Genomic DNA, 22,418 nt, shown 5'->3' on the forward strand with positions numbered 1-22,418 from the left:
TTTTTTATCCATTCATCAGTTGATGGACATTTAGGCTCTTTCCATAATTTGGCTATTGTTGAGAGTGCTGCTATAAACATTGGGGTACAAGTGCCCCTATGACATGCAATTCTTCTGATAATTATGACTTGATATTTTTGTCAAGGTCTAATCTTTCTTTAGACAGGATTATAAATGCCCAATTTTAAGCAACAATTAATTAGTAGTTTGCCTCATCATTCCACCTCCCTTTCTTCTCCAAAACTTCCCAATTTTAGTTAATTATATTATCTTTCTTAATGTTTATCTTTGTTTTGTAAATATAATACCCATATTTGTTTTTTAGTTTTAATCCTATTTATCAGCATTCCTTAATGTTACCTACCTTATGCTTTCTAGTTATCTATTGTTTGATAAAAAATTGTTCACTGGCAGAATCTTCAAATGAGTCAACGGAAACATTATCCCTAGGATCTTGTGTTTTCAGAAGTGTTTACCTTTATACTTCAGCAACAGTTTGACTGGATATATAATTCCTGGGTCACATCTCTTTCCTTGAGGATTTTGTCTGTATTGCTCTATCTACAATGTCTTCCAGGAATGAATATTGTGGAAAATGTGAAGTCAGCCTGTTTTCCTCATTATAAGTGATTTATTTTCTTTCACTTTCAAAGAATGCTAATTTTTGAAATCTAATAATTTTATGAGGACATATGTTGGTATTGACCATGTGGGACTATTTTTGTAAAATAGTATTTGCCCTTTTATATTTTCAGACTCCAATATCTTTTTATTTCTATGATTTTTTTTTCTTGAATTATATTTTTAATTTTTTCCCTTTGCTTTTAAGATCTGTGGATTTATGGTTTTTCATCAGTTCTAGAAAAAAATTCACAGCCATTATCTCTATATATTGCTTCTCCTCCTTTCTCATTCTTTCTATGTGGAACTCTAAGTATTAGATCTTATCATTCCATCTTCCATATCTTCTAACCTTTTTTTTTTTTTTTTTATTCACATTTTCCATTTCCTTGTTTCTCTTTACTACATTCAGGATCAGATCTTCAGACAGATCTTCTGGTTCATAAACTCCCACTTGAGTAATCTAGTTAATCTCTTCACAGTTTATTATTTGTTTGCTTATTTGTTTTTGCTGCCAACAACTGTATTTTTTATTTCTGGTTTCTTTTGAATTGTTCCCAAAATGTTTCTGTTCATTCCTGGATGTTTTTAATTGAATGATCACTTTTTAAATTACATGCTTTATTTAAACAGTTCACACAGCTGCTTTTTTAAAAATGTTTTATTTTTGAGAGAGCACGTGCACACAAGAACAGGGGAAGGGCAGAGAGAGGGGGACAGAGGATCTGAAACAGGCTCTGTGCTGACAGCAGAGAGCCAATGCAGGGCTCAAACTCATGACCGTGAGATCATGACCTGAGCTGAAGTCAGATGCTTAAAGGACTGAGCCACCCAGGTGTCCCTCAAAAATATATAAATACATATATTTTATTTATACATATTTATATATGTTTTATTTATACATATGTTTTATTTATACTATATATATATATATAAAACTATAATTCCAATATTTGAAATCTTTGGGGGATCTAAATTGATAGTTTGTTTCTGCTGACTCTTACTCATGGTTATTGCCTTCTTGTGTATTTGGTAATCTTGTTTCTGAGTTCAGTGCTTAGTCATAATCTGTGGGAGTCCTCTGAACCGAACTTGGAGAGCTCTCCTCCAGATAATGTTTGTTTCTATTTCTGTCAGTAGCCAAGACCACTTCAGCCTTCCTTGGGTTTTGGCTTAAGAGTGTCCCAGGTTCAGCTTGTCCACATAGCTGCCATTCCAAGGGTTGGTACGCACAACAATTGTGTTGCTATAGGAACACTTCCTCAGGCCTACACGGTTCTTCCTGGCTTCCTGCCCATTCAGGCAGCTTCCTGTTACTCTGGCTATCTACTGTTTTCCAAACCAACAAGAATTTTGCTTATGACCCAGTATTTTGCTTGACCTTAACTTTTCCCCAGCAAATGGAGATAGGCTATACAGGGATATTCACAGTGCAGTCTCTCTTCTCCCCAAGTGTCACAGACAAAGACTGTTTTCTGAAGGTACAACTTGTCTATGTGATACATATGTTGCTGCACTTTCTCTGATTCTTGAAGCCATGTGGATCCAGGGAAGCTCCTGCAACCAACCTGTGAATTGCATTCCTACCTTTGAAATGAAAGATTTAGGCTCTATACAAGAGATTTAAGCTATGTCCTTAACTTTTAAGTAGTATATTTTGCTATTTAACCCTAACCCTGACCCCAATCCAATCTGAAACCCTAAATCTAATAAGATCTTTCTAAAATCTGCACTCTTAACAACCTCCCATACTCTCACTCCCATCCACTTATTTTGTAACTTAAGGATTTGCCTCATAGTTTTTCTTATTCTGTTCTTTACTTTTGAGTGAGTTACCCCCCAAAAGGAAAAATATTAACTTTATACTATTGTCTTCAAATAATAATAATAAGTCCTGCTACATTCTTTGTGATTATACCATTTTTGGCATACCACATGAACTATAAGAACTGTGTTTGGCAATTTGTCTCCACTAATATTCAGTTATCAGGTGCAGTTCATCTCGATTTAAAATATTTTCACACTTTAAGTTTTGTGTGGTTACTACTGTGTGGTCTTATATCTCCAATGTTTAAATAAATGTTATCAAGAACTCGGGAAGCACTAAAGCAAAAATTTAATGATGAAAATAGCAATGTAAATATTAAAGTTCATAATGGCATAAATATAAAAAATGAACAGGATGCCCATTTTTAGAAGGAGACCAACGTGGTAATTTCACAGAAACAAGTAAAAAAATATATGGATAGAAGTGTAAAGGTGAATATCTGAAAATCAGCAATGCAGTTATTTTTTTTGACACTGTGCTATCTATCTTCTAAGAAACTTTGTCAGGTTTTGGCATGAAGTTAATGATGCCTTCATCTCAATTTCTAGCATAACATTGTGACCTCCGGTAAATCAATTAAATTTTTTACTACTACAACAAAACAATTTAGTACAGAATTTAATAATTCTTTTTGCTAAAGTCAGAAACAGACCAAAACTACCAATATTTCATTCAGAGCTGCATTCCTTATTTACTAAACCAGGTGGTTCTCACTGTTGTCAAAAGGTTTGTAAAAGCCAGCTAGAAAGTTCTTGAAAATGTGCTCAGAGAAAGCAAAACAAGCTGCTGGCAAAATTCCATGTCAGTGCATTTGGCATCATATAATGTCAATGGCATTTAATGTGAAAGAGGAATTACTGTTCTGTGTTCATGCTAGCAAATATTCTATTTAGAGTTGTATGATGCCACTAATCACAAATGTCTAGAAAATGAGTCAGTTCTAGGCATATATGTGGTATAAGGAGAAGTACTAGAGGACTTTTTGTTCTGCTCATTATTAAAATCCAGTGCTTCAGGAGAACTCTTTTTTTTTTTTTTTTTTTTAGATTATCACTATTTTGTAACTCAGACTGGAAAGGGTATGATGGATTTAGTTCTGATACCAGCTAGCTACATGTAAGAAGGCATACGTGCACTGCTTTATAAAGAATTGGTGGTCAACAATATGTCTCTTGATATTTTTTGAGACAAACCGTAAAAAAGAAGAAAGTGAACAAACTAAATGGTGGCCCCTGAGCATTCAACTCCCCAGTGTGGCTGGGTAAAGTCAATCAGCTGCTTCCTCCACAAAACATCCCTTATCAAACCTGCCACCCATCTTCACCTTGCCAAATCTAATGATTTGTTCTCCATCTAAATCATAATTGATCTCTGAGCAGTATCTCTTTGAAACACTTTCCTCTCTAAGATTTCCTAAAGCCACACTCTTCTGTTCCCCTCCTTTCTCACTGGCTGCTCCTTCTCAATCTCCTTTTGAGGACCCACCCCTTCCTCTGTCTGGCTTTTAATTATGAACACTCTATCCTGAGTCCCTGGTGCTCTCCACTGTCTCCCTACATAATGTTTGCATTACCACTGTCAAAGGTCTTTGATAATATCAGATTCTTTTTTTCTACTTTTAACAATCTGGTGGCTTATATGGGTATTTGTCTGTGTGTGTGTGTGTGGTTTTAGCATATTTTCCTGGTTGATTAATGAGACTGAACATTTTTTACATGTTTATTGACCATCTGGATTTCCTCTTTGGGGAAACTGGTGACTCAGGTATTTTGCTGATTTTCCAATTGCATTTTTTGGCTTTTATCATATTTATCTTGTGGGAGTACTTTTTATACTCTAGATACTAGTCTTCTTCAGTTACTCGTGTTGCAGGTATTTTACCCAAATTTATGGCTCTAAATAGATCTGTTTAAAATACCTTCCAGGTCTTGTCATGTCCTTGTTTCAAGACTTCCAGTGACTCCCAACTGCAGTTAGCTGTCAAGGCCCTAAATGATCCAGTCCCGCCTATCTCTTTGTCCCTGAACTCCAGCAACACTGGCCTTCTTTTTGTTCCTCAGTTATGTTTAGGAGATAGACTTGAGCTCCCTCTCTTGCACAGCTTTGGACAAATGCCAGGTCTTAGTAAATGCTCATTTGCACCTCTGCAGTGTTAGAAGAGGCCCAGCTGCAAGGTGCAAAGCACTGGCTCTGATAAAAATGCTTTCTTTTCCTATAGAATTGTTGAATCAGTGCGTTTTACACCTGAAACTAATACAACATTGTATGTCAACTATATTTCAATAATTTAAAAAAATTCTTTTTTCAGATTCTCATGCTGCCATTTATTAAACACAAAGAACAGTTACATAACACTTGTATCAGCTTCCTCATCTGTACAAGGCACTGTACTCCTATCAATGGTGAGCACAGTGTTTTCAAAAAAAAATTTTTTTTAACTTGTTTTATTTTTTTTAATTTACATCCAAATTAGTTAGCATATAGTGCAACAATGATTTCAGGAGTAGATTCCTTAGTGCCCCTTACCCATTTAGCCCATCCCCCCTCCCACAACCCCTCCAGTAACCCTCAGTTTATTCTCCATATTTATGAGTCTCTTCTGTTTTGTCCCCCTCCCTGTTTTTATATTATTTTTGTTTCCCTTCCCTTTTATGTTCATCTGTTTTGTCTCTTAAAGTCCTCATATGAGTGAAGTCAAACGATTTTTGTCTTTCTCTGATGGACTCATTTCACTTAGCATAATACCCTCCAGTTCCATCCACGTAGTTGCAAATGGCAAGACTTCATTCTTTTTGATTGCCAAGTAATACTCTATTGTGTACATATATATACCACATCTTCTTTATCCATTCATCCATCAGTGGACATTTGGGCTCTTTCCATACTTTGGCTATTGTCGATAGTGCTGCTATAAACATTGGGGTGCATGTGTCCCTTCGAAACAGCACACCTGTACCCCTTGGATAAATGCTTAGTAGTGCAATTGCTGGGCTGTAGGGTAGTTCTATTTTTAACTTTTTGAGGAACCTCCATACTGTTTTCCAGAGTGGCTGTACCAGCTTGCATTCCCATTTAAAACTTTTTTTTTTTAATGTTTATTTATTGTTGAGAGAAACAGAGCAGGAGTTGGGGAGGGGCAGAGAGAGAGAGGAAGACACAGAATCACAAGCAGGCTCCAGACTCTAAGCTGTCAGCACAGAGTCCAATGCGGGGCTTGAACTCACGAACCATGAGATCATGACCCAAGCCGAAGTCGGACACTCAGCCGACTGAGCCACCCAGGCGTCCCTATATTTCAATAATGTTAAAGCGATTTTTTAAACATGTTTTCTTATAATTGTGTTAGGACCAAAAGAAACAAAAACAAAAACAAACAAACAAAAACTAATCCCTGAACAGCAAAAATAATCTCAGCCACAAAAGAGAAAGACAGAAACTAAGCTGGGTAATATCTATCATTGAAGCTTGTATCCAATGGAAAATGATCATCTGAATTAGTAGACCAGATGTTACATGTAAGGAGAATGTAACATCTCCCTCTATAAGCCACAGAAGAAGCCCTTTGGATGAGACAAGATCCCACCTACTAGTGGCTGCAGGTCTGTTGGAGGCCATCCATGCTGAGTGGTTTGAAGCCTAGGAAAACTGCATTCTTGGGGAAAAACAAAAAACAAAAAACACCAACAGGGAATATCACATCTGAAAATACAGGGTATTTCTCTACCTTTTATTAAAAGTTCTGAGGCAGCTCTTCCAGCCCATGGGTCCTGTCCCCACGCTTTAATAAAATCACCTTTTCACACCAAAAAACATAATAATAATAAAATAAAAGTTCTGAAATTGAGTTTCATACCCTTTGTTAATGAATGAATTATAACTAAAGTTTGCTATGAGAATTCTCCACTGAATCTGGCCCAGTGAATCAAACAATTTTTGTGATTCATACCAAGTTTGTCTAGTCTCAAGGCATTGCATTTATTGTTCTTTTAGAAAATAACATCTTTGAGATATCATTCATAGGCCATATAATTCACCCACTTGAGGTATATAATTTAACACATTCTAGTATATTCACAGAATTGTGCAAAAATCACCACAATCAATTTCAGAACATTTTCATCACCCCAAAAAGAAACCCTATACTCAGTGCTAGTCCCCAGATTTCCTAAGACTAACAACTACTTCTTGACAAGACTCAAACAAGCATTACCATCTCTAGGGAGGTCACATTACCCTTTCTAATTATTCCCTGCCTCTTTGGATGACAGTGTTTGTTGCTTATGGTCATTCCCTCTCTAACAGAATCATCATTTTGTTCATGTATCCAATACCTACATGCTACAAGGGTGGTCAGGCCCATGTCCAACCCCAAGGGATAAATCATGACTGATCTACATCAAAGATGATGTCTCATTCCCCTTGGCAAGGATGGTTTAGTAAGGATAGAGCTGGAGGGTTCTTCTAGGCAAAGATTTCTATGCCCTTAAAAGACAGATGTGAGAAAAAACAGATTTTCCCTGCCTACACCTTAGTGCGAGGAGGTATTGCTTAGACCTGTAGAATCATCTTACAAGTGTGAGAAGAAAACCTGAGAGTCACAGAGATGCTGAGCTGGAGCCATGATGTCATCGAGCCACCGAATAACCAACTGTGGAACAATCCTACTCTGAGTTTTCCCATGACATAAAACCCTTAACGTTCACGCCATTCTGAATTGGGTTTTCAGCCAAATATATCCTACCTAATAACCTGTTACATTGTCCTCTTTTGTCTTCTTAGAACTTAACATTCTTTTGTAATATCTTGCTTGTTTATTGCTTGCCTCCATCAATCAGAACATGAGATCTTTAACATCTTGTTTGCTCTGCACCTAAAGCATCTTAAATAGTACCTAGTATCTAGTCAATAGCCAATAATTATCAGTTGAAAATGAATGAATGAACAATGCCTTGATTTCTCTCTTTCCCTCATTTCCAATACTTCAGCAAGTCTATTGGTTAAACCCTCAAAATATATCCAAATTTGACTATTCTGACCATACCTGGGACAATCAACAGTGAGTGTCCAGGTTGAAAGTGTCTTACCCTCCTGTTCACCTGGTAATCTCCTTACTCCTTTTCCTGTTTTCATTGATTCCATGTTTACTGAGGTGCATGCAGGGCACTGGACTGCCCTCATGAACCCACAGTCTAGTGGAGGAAGTAGAGAGAGATCCTGTACAGGTCATAACTGCGTAAGAAATAGGGGATGCAGGGGTGCTGGGTGGCTCAGCCAGTTAAGCATCCGATTCTTGATTTTGGCTCAGACCAGGGTCTCACTGTTCATGAGTTCAAGCTCTGCACTAATGGTGTGGAGCCTGCTTGGGATTCTCCCTCTCCCTCTCTCTCTGCCCTTCCCTCACTCGCATGTGCTCTCTCTCTCTCTCAAAATAAATAAATAAACAAACTTAAAAAAATATAGGGGATGCAAAGGTAGGTATGGTGATCTGAGCAGGTAGAGACCTGTAGTCCCCATTCACATTGCACAGAAGACTAGGCAAAAAACGAGCCACTCCTCTGTGCTCTGCACAGGGATGAAGGTGAGGTTTTATATTGGGGTTGGGAGCATTTCCTTTGTGTATATAAGAAAAGGTCAGGCACACCTTGCATATGTTCTTCCCTTTTCCAAATGACATTAAAAACAAAAATAATCCTTCAGTCTAAAGTACACTTGTCATACCTCTCCTCTCACATATTTAGGTGGGAGGGATCAGCTAGCCCCATCTGAGAGATCAAGAAATTGAGACTCAGGGGTGCCTGGGTGGCTCAGTTGGTTAGGTGTCCAACTCTTGATCTCAGTTCAGGTCTCCAAGTTCCTGAGATTGAGTCTGTATCAAGCTCTGTGCTGACAGTGGAGCCTGCTTGGGGTTCTCTCTCTACCTCTCTCTTCCCCTCCCCAACTCATGCACTCATGCACCTGCACACTCTCTCACTCTCAAAATAAAAAACTTAAAAAATAATAATAAAATTAAAAAAAAAGAAATTGAGACTCAGCAAGAAGCCATTTCCCTAGGGTTGTGCACCTCTTCAGCAGTAAGGCCACAAGCAGACCCTATGTCTTTTCACTCACAAGCAATTCACATTATAGCTCGCTGAACACCCAGCCCAAACCTCCCCAGAACAGGGGCTCAATAAACAGAAGTTATTCCCCCAACTCTCTTTCTGGTCTCCACTAAGAAGCCCTCCTGTTAGAAATGGGGAAACTTGAGAAGCAACTTGTAAGGAATAACAGCAGAGAGGCTGACCTGTCCCAGGAGCTCTGATTCTAATCATAATAATAGTCAATCATAGTTTATGGAATACTTCTTATGTGCTAAGTCCTGTTCCAAAACCTTAACACAGTATTTTTTTTTCCATCGCCCAGCAACCCTATAAGGTTATATGGTACAAGTCTAAGATCTCTTATCTTAATTTGGAAGCCCAAAAGACCCTGAAAACCAACAGACTTTTCCTATATTTGCTGCCCAAACTCTCCTGGTAGCAAAGTTTGTCCTGAACAGATGTGAGGCTATTTAGATTACTTATAATGTTTTTTATTTAAAAAATTAAAAATCAGGAAAAAAGTATGAATATCCATAACTTTATTAGTTTCCTATTGTTATGGAACAATATTACTACAAATTTAGTGACTTAGACCAACACATTTACTATCTCTAAGTTTTAAATTTTTTTTATTTTATTAAAAAAGTTTTTTTTTTTTTTACATGTATTTGTTTTTTGAGAGAGAGAGAGAGAGCACAAGTTGGGGAGGGGCAAAGAGAGAAGAGACACAGAATCCGAAGCAGGCTCCAGGCTGCGAGCTGTCAGCACAGAGCCTGATGCAGGGCTCGAACTCATAAACTGTGAGATCATGACCTGAGCTGAAGTTGGATGCTTAACTGACTGAGCGACCCAGGCGCCCCTAATTTTTTTTTTAATGTTTATTTATTTTTGAGAGATGGAGGAAGACAGAGTGTGAGTGGGGGAGGGTCAGAGAGAGAGGGAGTACCAGAATCTAAAGCAGGCTCCAGGCTCTGAGCTGTCAACACAGAGGCCCACACGGGGCTTAAACTCACCAACCGCGAGATCACGACCTGAGCCGAAGTTAGACACTTAACGGACTAAACCACCCAGGCGCCCCTACTATCTCTAAGTTTCCATTGGTCAGGAGTCCAAGCTGGGTTCTCTGCTGAGGATCTCACAAGGCTTCTATCAAGGTCAGCTGGGGCTGCAGTCTCTACTGGGTTCTAACAGGGAAGGATCCACTTCCAAGTTTACTCATGTTATTGGCAGAATTCAGTTCCCTGAGGTGGTAGGACTGAGGGCTTCAGTTTGGTGTGTGTGTGTGTGTGTGTGTGTGTGTGTGTGTTTTGTTTTGTTTGCTGCCTGTAAGTCGGAGGCTGCCCTCAGCTTAGAAGTCATATTCATTGCTGTGTGGCATCCCCTACCATGGCCATTTGCTTCCTCAAAGCCAGCAAGGATGAGTGGTAGGGAGAAGAAAAGACGGAGACTGACACTCCAGCAAGACGGATACTACAATCCTATGTAACGTAATCACATAATCATGCACTTGCAATCATATACATCTTATCATCTTTGCCATATTCTTTCAGTTAGAAGCAAGTCACAGGTCCTACCCACACTTGAAGGGACAGGATCATATAAGCGAGTAAACACCAGGAAGTGGAGAGTGTGGGGTCACTTTAAGAGTCTGTCCACCATAATACCTTTCAATGCAGAAATATTAATGTTTGATTTGCCCTAGAGCCCCGTGAGGGTATCTCATAATATCTGGTATATGTACCATGACAGCATTCTAAAATCTTAAAATTTAGAAATTCTCAGATATATCTGTCCTCATGGATTTTGGATAAGATACTATATTACTATGCTCATTTTACAAGTGAAGAAACTGAATTACCAAGGAGTTAAGTGACTCAATTTAAGGAAAACTCACTTCCATGTGTTTCTCCTCTAGTCTCAATATTCTGCTACTATGTATCTTCCTTAACTTATGATGGGGTTACACCTTGATAAAGCTACATGTGCTGAAAATACCATGTCAAAAATGAATTTAATACACCTAAACTACTGAGCATCATAGCTTAGCTTAGCTTAGCCTACTTATTATTATTTTAAAGTTTATTTATTTTGTGTGAGAGAGAGAATGCAGGGGAGGGGGAGAGAGGGAGAGGGAGAGGGAGAGGGAGAGGGAGAGGGAGAGGGAGAGGGAGAGGGAGAGTGAGAGGGAGAGGGAGAGGGAGAGGAGAGAGAGAGAGAGAGAGAGAGAATCCCATGCAGGCTCTGTGCTGACAGCACAGAGCCTAATACAGGGCTCAATCCTATGAACTTTGAGATCATGACCTGAGCTGAAATCAAGAGTCAAACACTCAACTGACTGAGCCACCCAGGCGCCCCCTAGCCTAGCCTACCTTAAACATGGTCAGATCACTTACATTGGGCAAATCATCTAACACAAAGCCTGTTCTATAATGAAGTGTTGAATATCTATGTAATTTATTGAATACTGTACTGAAAGTGAAAAACAGAATGGTTATAAGTGTATTGGTTGTTTACCTTTGCAATCATGGCTGGCTAGAAGCTGTGGCTCATTGCCACTACCCACATCACAAAAGAGGATCCTGCCACATACTGCTAGCCTGGGAAAAGAACAAAATTCAAAATTTGAAGTACAGTTTATAGTGAATGCATATTAATCTCATACCACTATAAAGTCAAAAAATCATCAGTTAAACACTGTAAGTTGGGGACCATCTGCACACTACTTTACTTCTGACAGCAGATGTGTGAGTTTTCTTCACATCAAGCAATTCTGCAGCACCAGCTGGGTGTCCTACAATTTCACTCAGATCTGACACTATCTACCTGGGGATAGCACCGGATCTCACAAGTTAAAGGCTCACAAATCCCCTCCCACACTCACATATGATGCCAGTCACAAGTCCAGGTTGTCACCTGTGTTTCTGACCTACTGGCTATAAATTGGAAATTCCACGAACCCCTTCTCCAGTTTAATTACTTTGCTAAAGCAGCTCACAGAAGTCAGGAAAACATTTTACTTATTAGATTACCAATTCATTATTAAGAAATGTAACTCAGGAACAGCCATATGTAAGAAATGCACAGGGCAGGTTTTGGGAGAAGGAGCATGGAGCTTCCATGTTCTCTCTGGGTGCAACACCTTCCCCAAATCTCCATGTGTTTGCCAACCCAGGAAGCTCTCCAAACCTGTTCTTTTGAGTTTTTATGGAGGCTTCATACACAGGCATGACAGACTAAATCATTGGCCACTGGTGACCTCCAGCCCTTCTCCCCTCCCCAGAGATAGGGGGTGGGACTAAAAATTCCAACCTTCTAATCCAGTAGCTTCCCCTGGCAACCAGCCCCCATCCTTAGAGCCTTTTCAAAAGTTACCACATTAACATAAACTCAGGTGTGGTTGAAAGGGGCTTGTTATGAATAACAAGACACTCCTTTCACCTTTAAGGATCTGGAGCTATTTCAGGAACAAAGGACAAAAGACCAAATATTATAACAAAGGCTACTCCCATTGCTCTTAAGAAATTCCAAGGGTTAGGGCATCTGGGTGGCTTAGCAGGTTAAGCACAGGACTCTTGATTTCTGCTCAGATCTCACAGTTCCTGAGTTTCAGCCCCAAATCAAGCTCTTCAGAGACTGCTTGGGATTCTCTCTCTCCCTCTTTCTCTGCCCCTCCCACATGCACGCACATTCTCTCTCTCTAAATAAATAAATGTAAAAAAAAAAAAAAATCCAAGGGTTTTAGGAGCTCTGCCAGAAACAAGATGAAGACCAAATATATGTGTCCTATTGATGAGGAAGCTTGAGGCAAACTGAGGGCAAAGTACAAGTTAGCCCACACCCCCTCCCGAGGTAGGAAATATATGATATTCCTTGGACACTCCCAGCCACACCAAAACAGGAAAGGAAAAAAAAACAAAAACAAAAACAAAAACAAATGGTTAAACTGATAAGAGTCTCCACCAGTTTACCAGAAAAAGGCAACCACATCACAGCCTAACGTCCAGGAACTCCCTACTGTCTTAATGTTAATGACTTGAGAGAGAGAAGAGGGGGGCGGGGAACCTTACCTTGCTAATAGCTAGGCCTCCAGTAAGTCTTTAGTATATGAAAGTCTCTTTGGAAACTCCCTCTTGACTTTATCTCCCCTCTTAACTTCATCTCCCCCAACTCCATAAAATGGTCACTCCCCACAACCCCAGGGCAGCTCTTCCTGCCCATGGGTCCTGTCCCCATGCTTTAATAATCACCTTTTTTGCCCCCTAAGATGTCTTCAAGAATTATTTCTGGGCCATTGGCTCCAGACCTCATGAACCGCCCATCACCCCAAAACTTCACCATTGTTACAAATCACATTACATTCACTGTGGAAAAAATAAGCGTTCCAACTCTGAGGTTACAGCCCAAGCTCTTCCCATGCAGGCTTCATGGCTCTGAGATTTAACAGTCTCAGATTCTAAATGCTCTCATCAACACCATGACCCCAACCCAGAATTGAAATCCCAGAAGTCCCAGGCATGAAGGTCCTATGGATGTACATGCTCACTATCACCACAGTTCTTCTCTTTCCCTGGGGCACCTTCCACCTGGCTCCTTCAATCCTTCGAACTTTACCGAGCACATTTTTTGCTTCAGAGCCTTTCTTTTCCTTCTGTCCCCAGATCCCTTCATGGTTAGCTCCTTTCATCCTTCAAGTCTGTTAAACTAATTACACAAGGAGGCCATTAGACTGAGGTGGCTCTAATGCCATGGTGGCCTACGTATGCAAGCCCAAATCTAAGCCTGTAAATGCCTCAAGGTTCCAATATCAAAACACTAAGGATAACCAATCACAAAAAGCCAACTAGACTTTAATATATAGCCAATCAAATAATTTCCTTTCTTTGCTTCTGCACTTTCTCTATACAAGTCTTTCTTCTGAATTGTTGGCTCAGCACTCATAACTGCTTTTGGTTTGGCACTGCCCAATTCCAATCCATCTTTGCTCAAATAAAATTTTTAATACCCCTCAGTTTATCTTTTAACAAATCTCAGCAAAAATGTTACAGCCTTAAAGATGCCTTCCTTGACCACCAGAGTAAAACTAATCCCTCTCTTTCTGTCTCTCCCCCTTCTCCCCCATCTCTCCCCCATTCTATCTTTATAGTTCTTTATAGCCCTTATCTCCATATACTGCTTTGTTTGTGTGCCTATTTTGTAGCTCTCACACTAATGTGTAAACTCCAAGAGAGACATTTGTTTACTGATAAACTGCCTGGCAAATAATAGGTATTAAACAGTTATTTGAATAAATGTAATTAATGGATTTTTAAAGTCTATCTGACAGAAATAACAGGCATTAGATTCTATTGCAAATGACTAATAAATGTAGTTACGAATTGTATAGTTTTATAAAAATAATGAAGCTAACTAGGAAAAGGCAAAACTTAAGCTGCTGTTGCACTGGCTCTCAGCATCATGATTAAAGACCACGATTGCCATCCCTCTCACTGTTATAAAACTACAACAATTATTACTTCGGCTCAGACTAAGCTATTACTTATTAATTTTCAAAATGTTTGTGATATCTAATTATTTTATATAAAAATCAGTGGCTTATGAATCCGTTATTTTCCACTCTATCCTTCTCTACTTTGGGCTCTAAGAGGCTGACTTTTGTAGACTGCACCTCTAATTTCTGGGTGTGTTGAAACTATGCACAGAAGCACCAGGAGATCTAAAGGGGGATGAAGAATGGGGTTAGAGCATTTACTCTTCCAGGATCCCTGCCAGCTGTGTTGCCATAGGCTGACTACATCCCTTTACTGGCCCAAAAGCCATAGCTGCTTCTAGATGACCTCACCTATGGCCACTCTCTCTGGTTTTGGTAACTGTTCCCTTCCTGGCTTTCAGGACTAGGAGAGGTAAGGGCTTCCTGCTATTGCTAGTCTAGGTATTGAACCACCCTTATCCCTGCTTTCCCTACATTCTGCCCACATCTTTATAAACAGCCTCTTTATTAATATCTCCTTGCCTATCCTGTTTGAACTTCTGCAGCTGTTTCCTGCAAGAATCCTGAGTCATACATTTTATGCCTCAAACTCCTGAGAATTTGAAAGACCTGGGTCTATAGCCTATATACAAATTAAATCAAGGGTTCAGTCAATGGAAAATTTTAACAATGCACAAGAATTCATGAGCATGGGCACTGTTGTTTCCAATTTAGAGTAAGACACAGTATGAGATACAAAAAGAAATTAAATATTTTCACATTGGCACCAATTAAGGACATTCCTACCTGGAAATAACCTGCACATGGTAGGATAATAAAGTAGTCACTCATCTGGCTTCTCTTTATTCTGTTTGTTTTCAGCCCCCTTTAGAGTTACAACCTAAAGATCTGAGAAATAGAAAATGTACTGGGCAAGGAATTAGCAAACATGTTCTAGTTCCATCTTTGCTCAGAAATCTTGAGAAATCAGTCAACTTTCCTGAAACTACAAAATTAAGATGATGGAATGAGTTATAGCTAAGATACCTTTTAGTTCTAAATCTCTGATAACTATATTTTATAATTATGAAGAACTATCAAGAGTTTTTATTTTAAAGAGGTAGAGGCAACAATATAGTATTGCTTAAGAACCCAGCTGTGCAGCCTAATTGTTTGGCTTCAAATCCCAGCTCTACCACTGACTAGCCACATGGACTTGGGCATGTTTCTTAATCTCTTTGGGCCTCAGTTTCCTCAAGTGGAAAATCGGTATGATAACAGTAAAAATACCTGCCAATGAGGATTTCTTTGAGGGTGAAATGAGTTTGACCCTGTAAAATACTCACTGTGTGCAAGGCACTATTCTAGCCACCCAGTAAGTATTCACAACTATCACTGATACTGTTAACAGAGTTTTTTCCATAATTTAATGATCTAGTAGGCTTTTATTCAGCAACTCATACATGGGGCAACATCCAGTCTAGCAGATAGAAAGGAGCTCTAAAGAGCTGTACAAGGCAAGAAATATTTACAGACCAAAATGAGAAGGAACAAGGAAGCTGTACTAGGCATTTGCTGATTGGTTAAAGCAGGATTACTTCCCTTATATGGAGCAAAGGAGAGTCTTGGAGCCAGGTTAGATAACTTGTGTGGACAGGCAAGCACTGATTGGTTGGCCTAGGCCCACTTTTTCTGGGAGAGCCAAGCATAGAAATTTAGTTAAATTCCAGTTTGCTGATGTGGGCTTAGCATAAGTGGTTCCATCTTGCACCTGGTCTGGACACTAACACCCAACTGAAGATTTGGAGTTAACAGTGGATGATGAAGTATAGGTTATACTGAGCTGAAAATTAACTTTAGAAGAGCAATTGCTATTTTGAATCTATATATAAGCAATATGGGGCACCCGGGTGGTTCAGTCAGTTGAGCATCTGACTTCAGCTCAGGTCATGATCTCACCATTCGTGGGTTCGAGCCCCGCATTAGGCTCTGTGCTAACAGCTCAGAGCCTGGAGCCTGCTTTGGATTTTGTGTCTCCCTCTCTCTCTGCCCCTCACCTGCTCACACTCTGTGTGTGTCTCTCTCTCAAGGATGGATAAACATTAAAAAAAATTTTTAATTAAAAAAATAAATATAATATGGTTTAAGAGTGAAGACCCTAACTCATAGCCTGTTCTTATATTTTGATATGACATGTAAAGATGATTTGAACAACAATTTATTTCTATCTACTTGTATGCCTATACGTTCTTATAAATGACCCAAGATTTACTACATACATGCACACACATGCACACACACAAAAACACACATATACAGTTGACCCTTGAACAACGTGGGGGTTACATGCCCCTACCCACTATGCAGTCAAAAATCCACATATAACTTTTGACTCCCCCAAAACTCAATTACTAATAGTCTACTGTTGACCAGAAGGAAGGCTTACCAAAACATAAAGTCAATTAACACATATTTTATATGTTATATGTATTATATACTGTATTCTTATAATAAAGTAAGCTAGAGAGAAGAAAATATTATAAGTGAAGAAAAACATAAAGAAAATACATTTGCAGTACTGGAAAAAATCCACATATAAGTAGACTTGCATAGTTCGAATCCATGTTGTTCAAGGGTCAACTGTGTGTGTACATATATACACATACATACATAGCATAAGGTATACTTAATCATTTTATCTGTATACATTTATTATATATTTTTCTTTACATACACAAACACACTAGGAATAAATAGCATAATTTAAGGAAAGCAATGTTGCTTATTATTCTTATATAACCTGCCCAGAGAAACATATAAAGTTTTCTTTATATGGTAGCTAGGGTAGGAAATGGAAGAGGTTTCGAGCTAGAGGAAACTATAGCAAAGTGGGCACAGCAAGCAAAGAGGGGAGAATGGGAAAATGACATCCTGCCCTTAGCCTAGCACTGTCCACAAATCACTTACCATGCACCAGAAAAGACTTATTTCTAACAACCTTGCATTCCAAGATAAACCATGAATAACAGGAACCTCCCAAAAGCATTTACTAACAGGAAATCCTGAAATCTTTGCCTCTTGAGATAAGCCACAAAAATAAGAACATCCTGTTTTCCTTTCAAAAAGACAGGAACATCTTGTTCTTATCCAATCTGAACTGTCAACTGCCATATCTGAGCTATAAATATCCGCCATATCATCAGAGCTATAAATTCCTCCTATTCTATGAGATGAGCCACTACTTCTGAAGGCCTGGTTCGCTTATTTATTAGCAAATAAAAGGCAAAATAGGTAAAGGGGATAAAGAGGTAGAAACCTGCAGTTATAAAAGATAAAATAAAATAAGTCACAGGGATGAAAAGTACTGCATAGAGAATATAGTCAATAATATTATAATAACTTTGTATAATGATAACTTATGATGAGCATTGCGTAATGTACATAACTGTCAACTCACCATGTTGTACACCTGAAACTAATATGTCAACTGTACTTCAACTTTTTAAAGAAGTTTCCCTGTGTTCACATTTCTTTCTGAATTTTATTCTGACAAAGAGTTACTGGATAGACAGTAGTTGGAACTGATTTTCTTGGTAAGTACTGGATATACCAAGGCCAGCTTCATGGGCAAACTAATGATGCAGTTGTACAAGGCCCAGCCTTGGTTTAATGCTCTGCTATCACCATCTTGAAATTCCTAATAACCTTTTGAAAAGGAGTTTTGCAAGTTATATTGATGGTATTGGATGCATCATAAACCTCTCTCCTGGGGTTCCTGGGTGGTTCAGTTGGTTAAGCGTCCGACTCAGGCTCAGGTCATGATCTCATGGTTTATAAGTTTGAGCCCCGCATTGGGCTCTCCACTCTCAATGAAGAGCCTGCTTTAGATCCTCTGGCTCCCTCTCTCTCTGCCCCTCCCCAGTTTTCTCTCTCTGTCTCTCAAAAATAAAATAAACCTCTCCTGAGCACCCAAATAAAGTAGGAAGAGCATGGTCTTTGGAGTCTGACATGGCTATTTATTTAGGTAAGGCTCACCTTCATCTATAAGACAGCATGATATCTCAGACTTGGTTGATGATTGACTACATGAGATCATGTAAGTATTTACCATGTTTGACACCTAGAAGGTCCATAAATCATCCTGAATTATCCCATTTTACCTTCTTTGAAAAAGAGGTCTATGGGGCACCTGGGTGGCTCAGTTGGTTAAGCGTCCAACTTCGGCTCAGGTCATGATCTCATGGTTCGTGGGTTCGAGTCCTGCATCAGGCTCTGTGCTGACAGCTCAGAGCCTGGAGCCTGTTTCAGATTCTGTGTCTCCCTCTCTCTCTGCCCTTCCCCCACTCACGCTCTGTCTCCCTCTGTCTCAAAAATAAACATTAAAAAAAAATTCAAAGAGCTCTACCTTTATACAATCTCCTTTTCTTCTCAGCATGAGTCTTAATAGAAGCAGCAATTCATTTGAACAAGTATGTATTGTGAGAGCTGGGCTACTTGTGTGTTTATTTCTTCTCTTCCCCTTCATTCCTCCCATTACATCAGACTACATCCTTTACCATCACCTCAAGGACCCTCAATGACCTTCCTGTGGCTAAACTACCTTCAAGTGTTATTCCACTTGACATCTCTTCAGCATGTGACAATTTTGCTCATGTTTATCTTCTGTAGCACCCCACTGTTTTTTTCCCCTACCTTTTTGGCTGTTCCTTCTCAGTGTCAATTGCCAGTCAATTGCTGTTCTCAGCTGCCTCTCCAAGGACTTGTTGTTCTCACTCTATATACATCTGATGGGTGAGCTCATCAATTCCCATACCTTCAATTTCCATTTATATGCTGGTGACTCCTGTTATGGATACATAATTGTTAGGATGTTTTGGCAGCAAGAAACAGAAAATTCAACTCCACTAATTTTATCAACAACAAAGGGAATTAACTGAATTGTGTGACAGCACAAAATAAAGCCACCCCTGCCCAAGTTGCCACATCAGCAAAACAAAACTTGGATTCTAACTTTCATGTTTCTGTAAATGCTCTGCTTCACCAGAGTTTGGTATATCCAGTCAGCCAACCCCCAACTGCTAAGAATCTGCAATGATTTATTTGTTCTCAGATATGCAACTCCAGCCAATCAGCTTAAGCCAAATATTCTTTCTTTATTCCCTGATTAACATACTGGCCTTATAAGGAAATCCCTGACCCCCTAGCCAATCATTCCCTGTTTCCTTGTTGCTGCTTCAAACACTATAAACTCATTCTTGCCCAAACATCCCATGGGAAGAGTGCTCCACTGCTTATGGGGCACTGATTCCCTTGAGTAAAGAACATCAAACTCGATGCTGAATTGTTTTATTTTTGTCATTTCATAATACAGAGGAAGGGTGGTGTTCAGGCACGGTTCAATCAGGACACTAGCTGCTCTCCCTTGATTCTCTTAATCTGTCTTCCTCTATATAACTTCATTCAACGTGACAATGCTGAGAATGTTGATTCATGAAGCATTATCATAAATTTGAGAAAACTTCTTTCTCAAAAATCTGCAGCAAAACTTTTCCTGCTTCTTATTGGTCCCAAATAGGTCACATGCCCCTGGGCCTATTTTTGAATCCAACTCTGTGGCTGAGGGAATATGGTGATTTCCTGATTAAGGTCTGCTTATCCCTGAATCAATTACTGCAGCAATCACTGATTAGCCTAATCTAGACCCACCTCTGAAGATGGGGTCAGTTCTCCAAACCACATGGCTGCCATAAAAAAAAGAAGAAGAAGAAGAAGAAAAGAGAAAAGAAAAGAAAAGAAAAGAGGAAAGGATGAAATAAAACTGTCAAGGCAATCACAATGTATATCAGATCTATCTTATTCAGTGGAGACTCAAAATAAATTCTTGATACAGTATGCTAAATACCGGAGAGGCTGGTTTGTAGATACCACAGGTCCTAAAAGCTGCAGGAAATCATAATCAAAATAGTTCTAATAATTTTCATATCATGAGGGCTTACACATCTTTGACCTTTAAAATAACTGGCTAGAAACAACTAGAACTTTGTCATCCTATCTCATTATATAATTATTTTCTTAAAAGAAAAAAACAAAAAAAACAGCTGTGATGACTTCCTTTGACCACTGAGAACAATTCAGGCACCCAAGGCTGAACATCTCATAATGATGGGGACGTGGCCTATATTTTCCTGGGCTTGAAGAATCAAGTAATCAGTGGGAAGACCTAGATGGACAGATGTGCAGCACTCAACAGACAGAAAAGACCATGAAGTCCTACCTTATCTGCTCTGTCAAGCTCTCCTATGGTCTTCCAAGGTGTAATTGGCTCCCAGAACAGCAGAGAATTCTTCCAAAAAAATTATTGTATTAATAAGTAAATGGATGTATTGTCATTGCTATTCAATCTCATCTTTATTTTATTATGTTTTTAATTTTTTTCAACGTTTATTTATTTTTGACAGAGACAGAGCATGGGTGGGGGAGGGGCAGAGAGAGAGAGGGAGACACAGAGTCCAAAGCAGACTCCAGGCTGAGCTGTCAGCACTGAGCCCAACACAGGCCCCGAATCCACGGAACCATGAGATCATGATCTGAGCCGAAGTCAGAGGCTTAACCAACTGAGCCACCCAGGCACCCCTCAATCTCGTCTTTATAAGCAAACCAGCACAATTTGCAGATCTAAAGCTCCATGCCTACATTTTCCATAGATACTTCAAAATCCACATGTCCAACATTTAAATACCCTCCTCTCTTCAAAAAGCTCCTGTAATCCTCTCAGCTCAATAAATAGCACCACCATATGCCACATAATTCTCCAATCCCAAAGCCTAGAAATTAGCCTTGAGTCTTCACTTTCCCTCATCCCCACCAATCTCTGTATCCTATCAGTTCTCCTTCTATTACCTCTCAAATCTGTCCATCCATTCCACTGTTACTACTTTAACTTAAGCTGTCATCAAAAGACTCCTATCTGGTCTCCACCTGTGACCTCTACAGTTCTTTTAATGCTTAACAGGTAGAGTTCTTTCTAAAACTCATTTTACCTATGCATGCCCTGTCCTTGCTTAAAACTTATCTATGACTCCACCCAAAGCCTAAATTGTTTAATATAACACAGATCATCAGGCCCCAGTTTAGCTTTCGGATCAGGAGAGGACATACTACCAACCAGCCAAATCCAGCCCACTGCCCGTTTTTGTTTCCAATGTAAAGCCTTTACATTTTTTAACGGTTGGAAAAATCAAAATATGATGTGGCGGCTGAGTGGCTCAGTTGGTTAAGCGTCTGACTCTCAGTTCTGGCTCAGGTAATGATCTCACAGTTTCTTGAGTTTCAAGCCCTGTGACCGGCTCCGCCCTGGCAGTGAGGAGCCTGTTTGGTATTATCTCTCTCCCCCTCTCTCTCTGCCTCTCCCCAACTCATGCTATCTCTGTCTCTCTCAAAATAAACAAAACTTTTATATATACATACATATATATATGAAAATTCAAAATATTAATATTTCATGACAGTGAAAACTACATGAAATTCAAACTTCAGCATCCATTAAAAAAACTTTACTGGAACACAACTCTACCCATTCATACTGTCTATGGCTTCTTTTCAGCTACAAGTTGAGTAGCTGCGACCAAGGCAGTATGGCCCACAAAACCCTAAAATCTTTACTGTCTGGCCCTTAAAGTTTGCCAACCCCTGCTCTACTCATCTTTCACCACTCCCCTTCGTAGCTGCCACCCTGAACTGTCTGCAGTCCCTAACAGACCACCATTTTCCCTCCTACCTGCCTGTTCTCCCTACTCTTCCATGGGTGCTCACATAGAACCAACTTCATATCAGCGTTTAACAGTTATTCTGATTGTCCTTCTACTTGTCTGGTGCATATGTTCACCACTGAATCCTCAGCACCAACACGATCTCTACTCTCCTTCAGTGCTTGATAAATGAAGGGTGTCCCTCTGGAATTCCTTCTGATTTGAACATAAGCGCCCCCCCCCCCAACCACCATAATGGAATTCTTACTGAGCTTTTTTGTTGGCCTGTAGTGTCATCTGTAAAATAAGACTAAATAATTCCGACTTCATAGGATTAAATGAATGTGGCTAATTATTGAGAGCACGTAGCGCAGTGCGTGCTTCAGAGAAAGTGCTCGGTAAACAGGGGTCACTCTTGGTTGCTCTAAAACTCTCCGTTTGACGTTAATGGTGTCCGTATCCAAGAGAGTCTCCAGGGTGTGTCGCCAAATGCATGGACCAGCATCAAACACATCCCTACAGTAACAGCAGCAACCTCCAAGCAAAGCGCCGCCGGAGGCGTACTAGGCCAGGCTGCACGCAGGGCTAAAACTACTAGGAAACCGCCCGGAAACGGAGCCCGCGAGGTGGAAGAACTACAACTCCCGTCGTGCCTCACCGAGTTTAGGGCTACT

At 39.6% G+C, this 22,418-nt stretch overlaps 1 long non-coding RNA gene across 5 annotated transcripts in view; it reads right to left on the bottom strand.

The window, feature by feature from the left end:
- The window catches only part of LOC131519791 (uncharacterized), a 95,854-nt gene extending 73,467 nt beyond the window's left edge, over positions 1-22,387 (bottom strand). For 2 of the 5 annotated variants that reach the window (XR_009265795.1, XR_009265796.1), the window contains exons 1-3: positions 20,271-22,387; positions 18,689-18,839; positions 6,033-11,126 (exon numbers count right to left, since the gene is read on the bottom strand). This is a non-coding gene — a long non-coding RNA (uncharacterized LOC131519791). Of the gene's footprint in view, positions 1-1,591; positions 11,127-18,688; positions 18,840-20,270 lie in introns of those variants that run through there. The other 3 variants (XR_009265797.1, XR_009265794.1, XR_009265793.1) reach the window with 3 other exon arrangements.
- Between the last annotated feature and the right edge of the window lie 31 nt (positions 22,388-22,418).

Source organism: Neofelis nebulosa, chromosome 8 (assembly GCF_028018385.1).
Source record: "Neofelis nebulosa isolate mNeoNeb1 chromosome 8, mNeoNeb1.pri, whole genome shotgun sequence".
Lineage (NCBI taxonomy): Eukaryota > Metazoa > Chordata > Mammalia > Carnivora > Felidae > Neofelis > Neofelis nebulosa.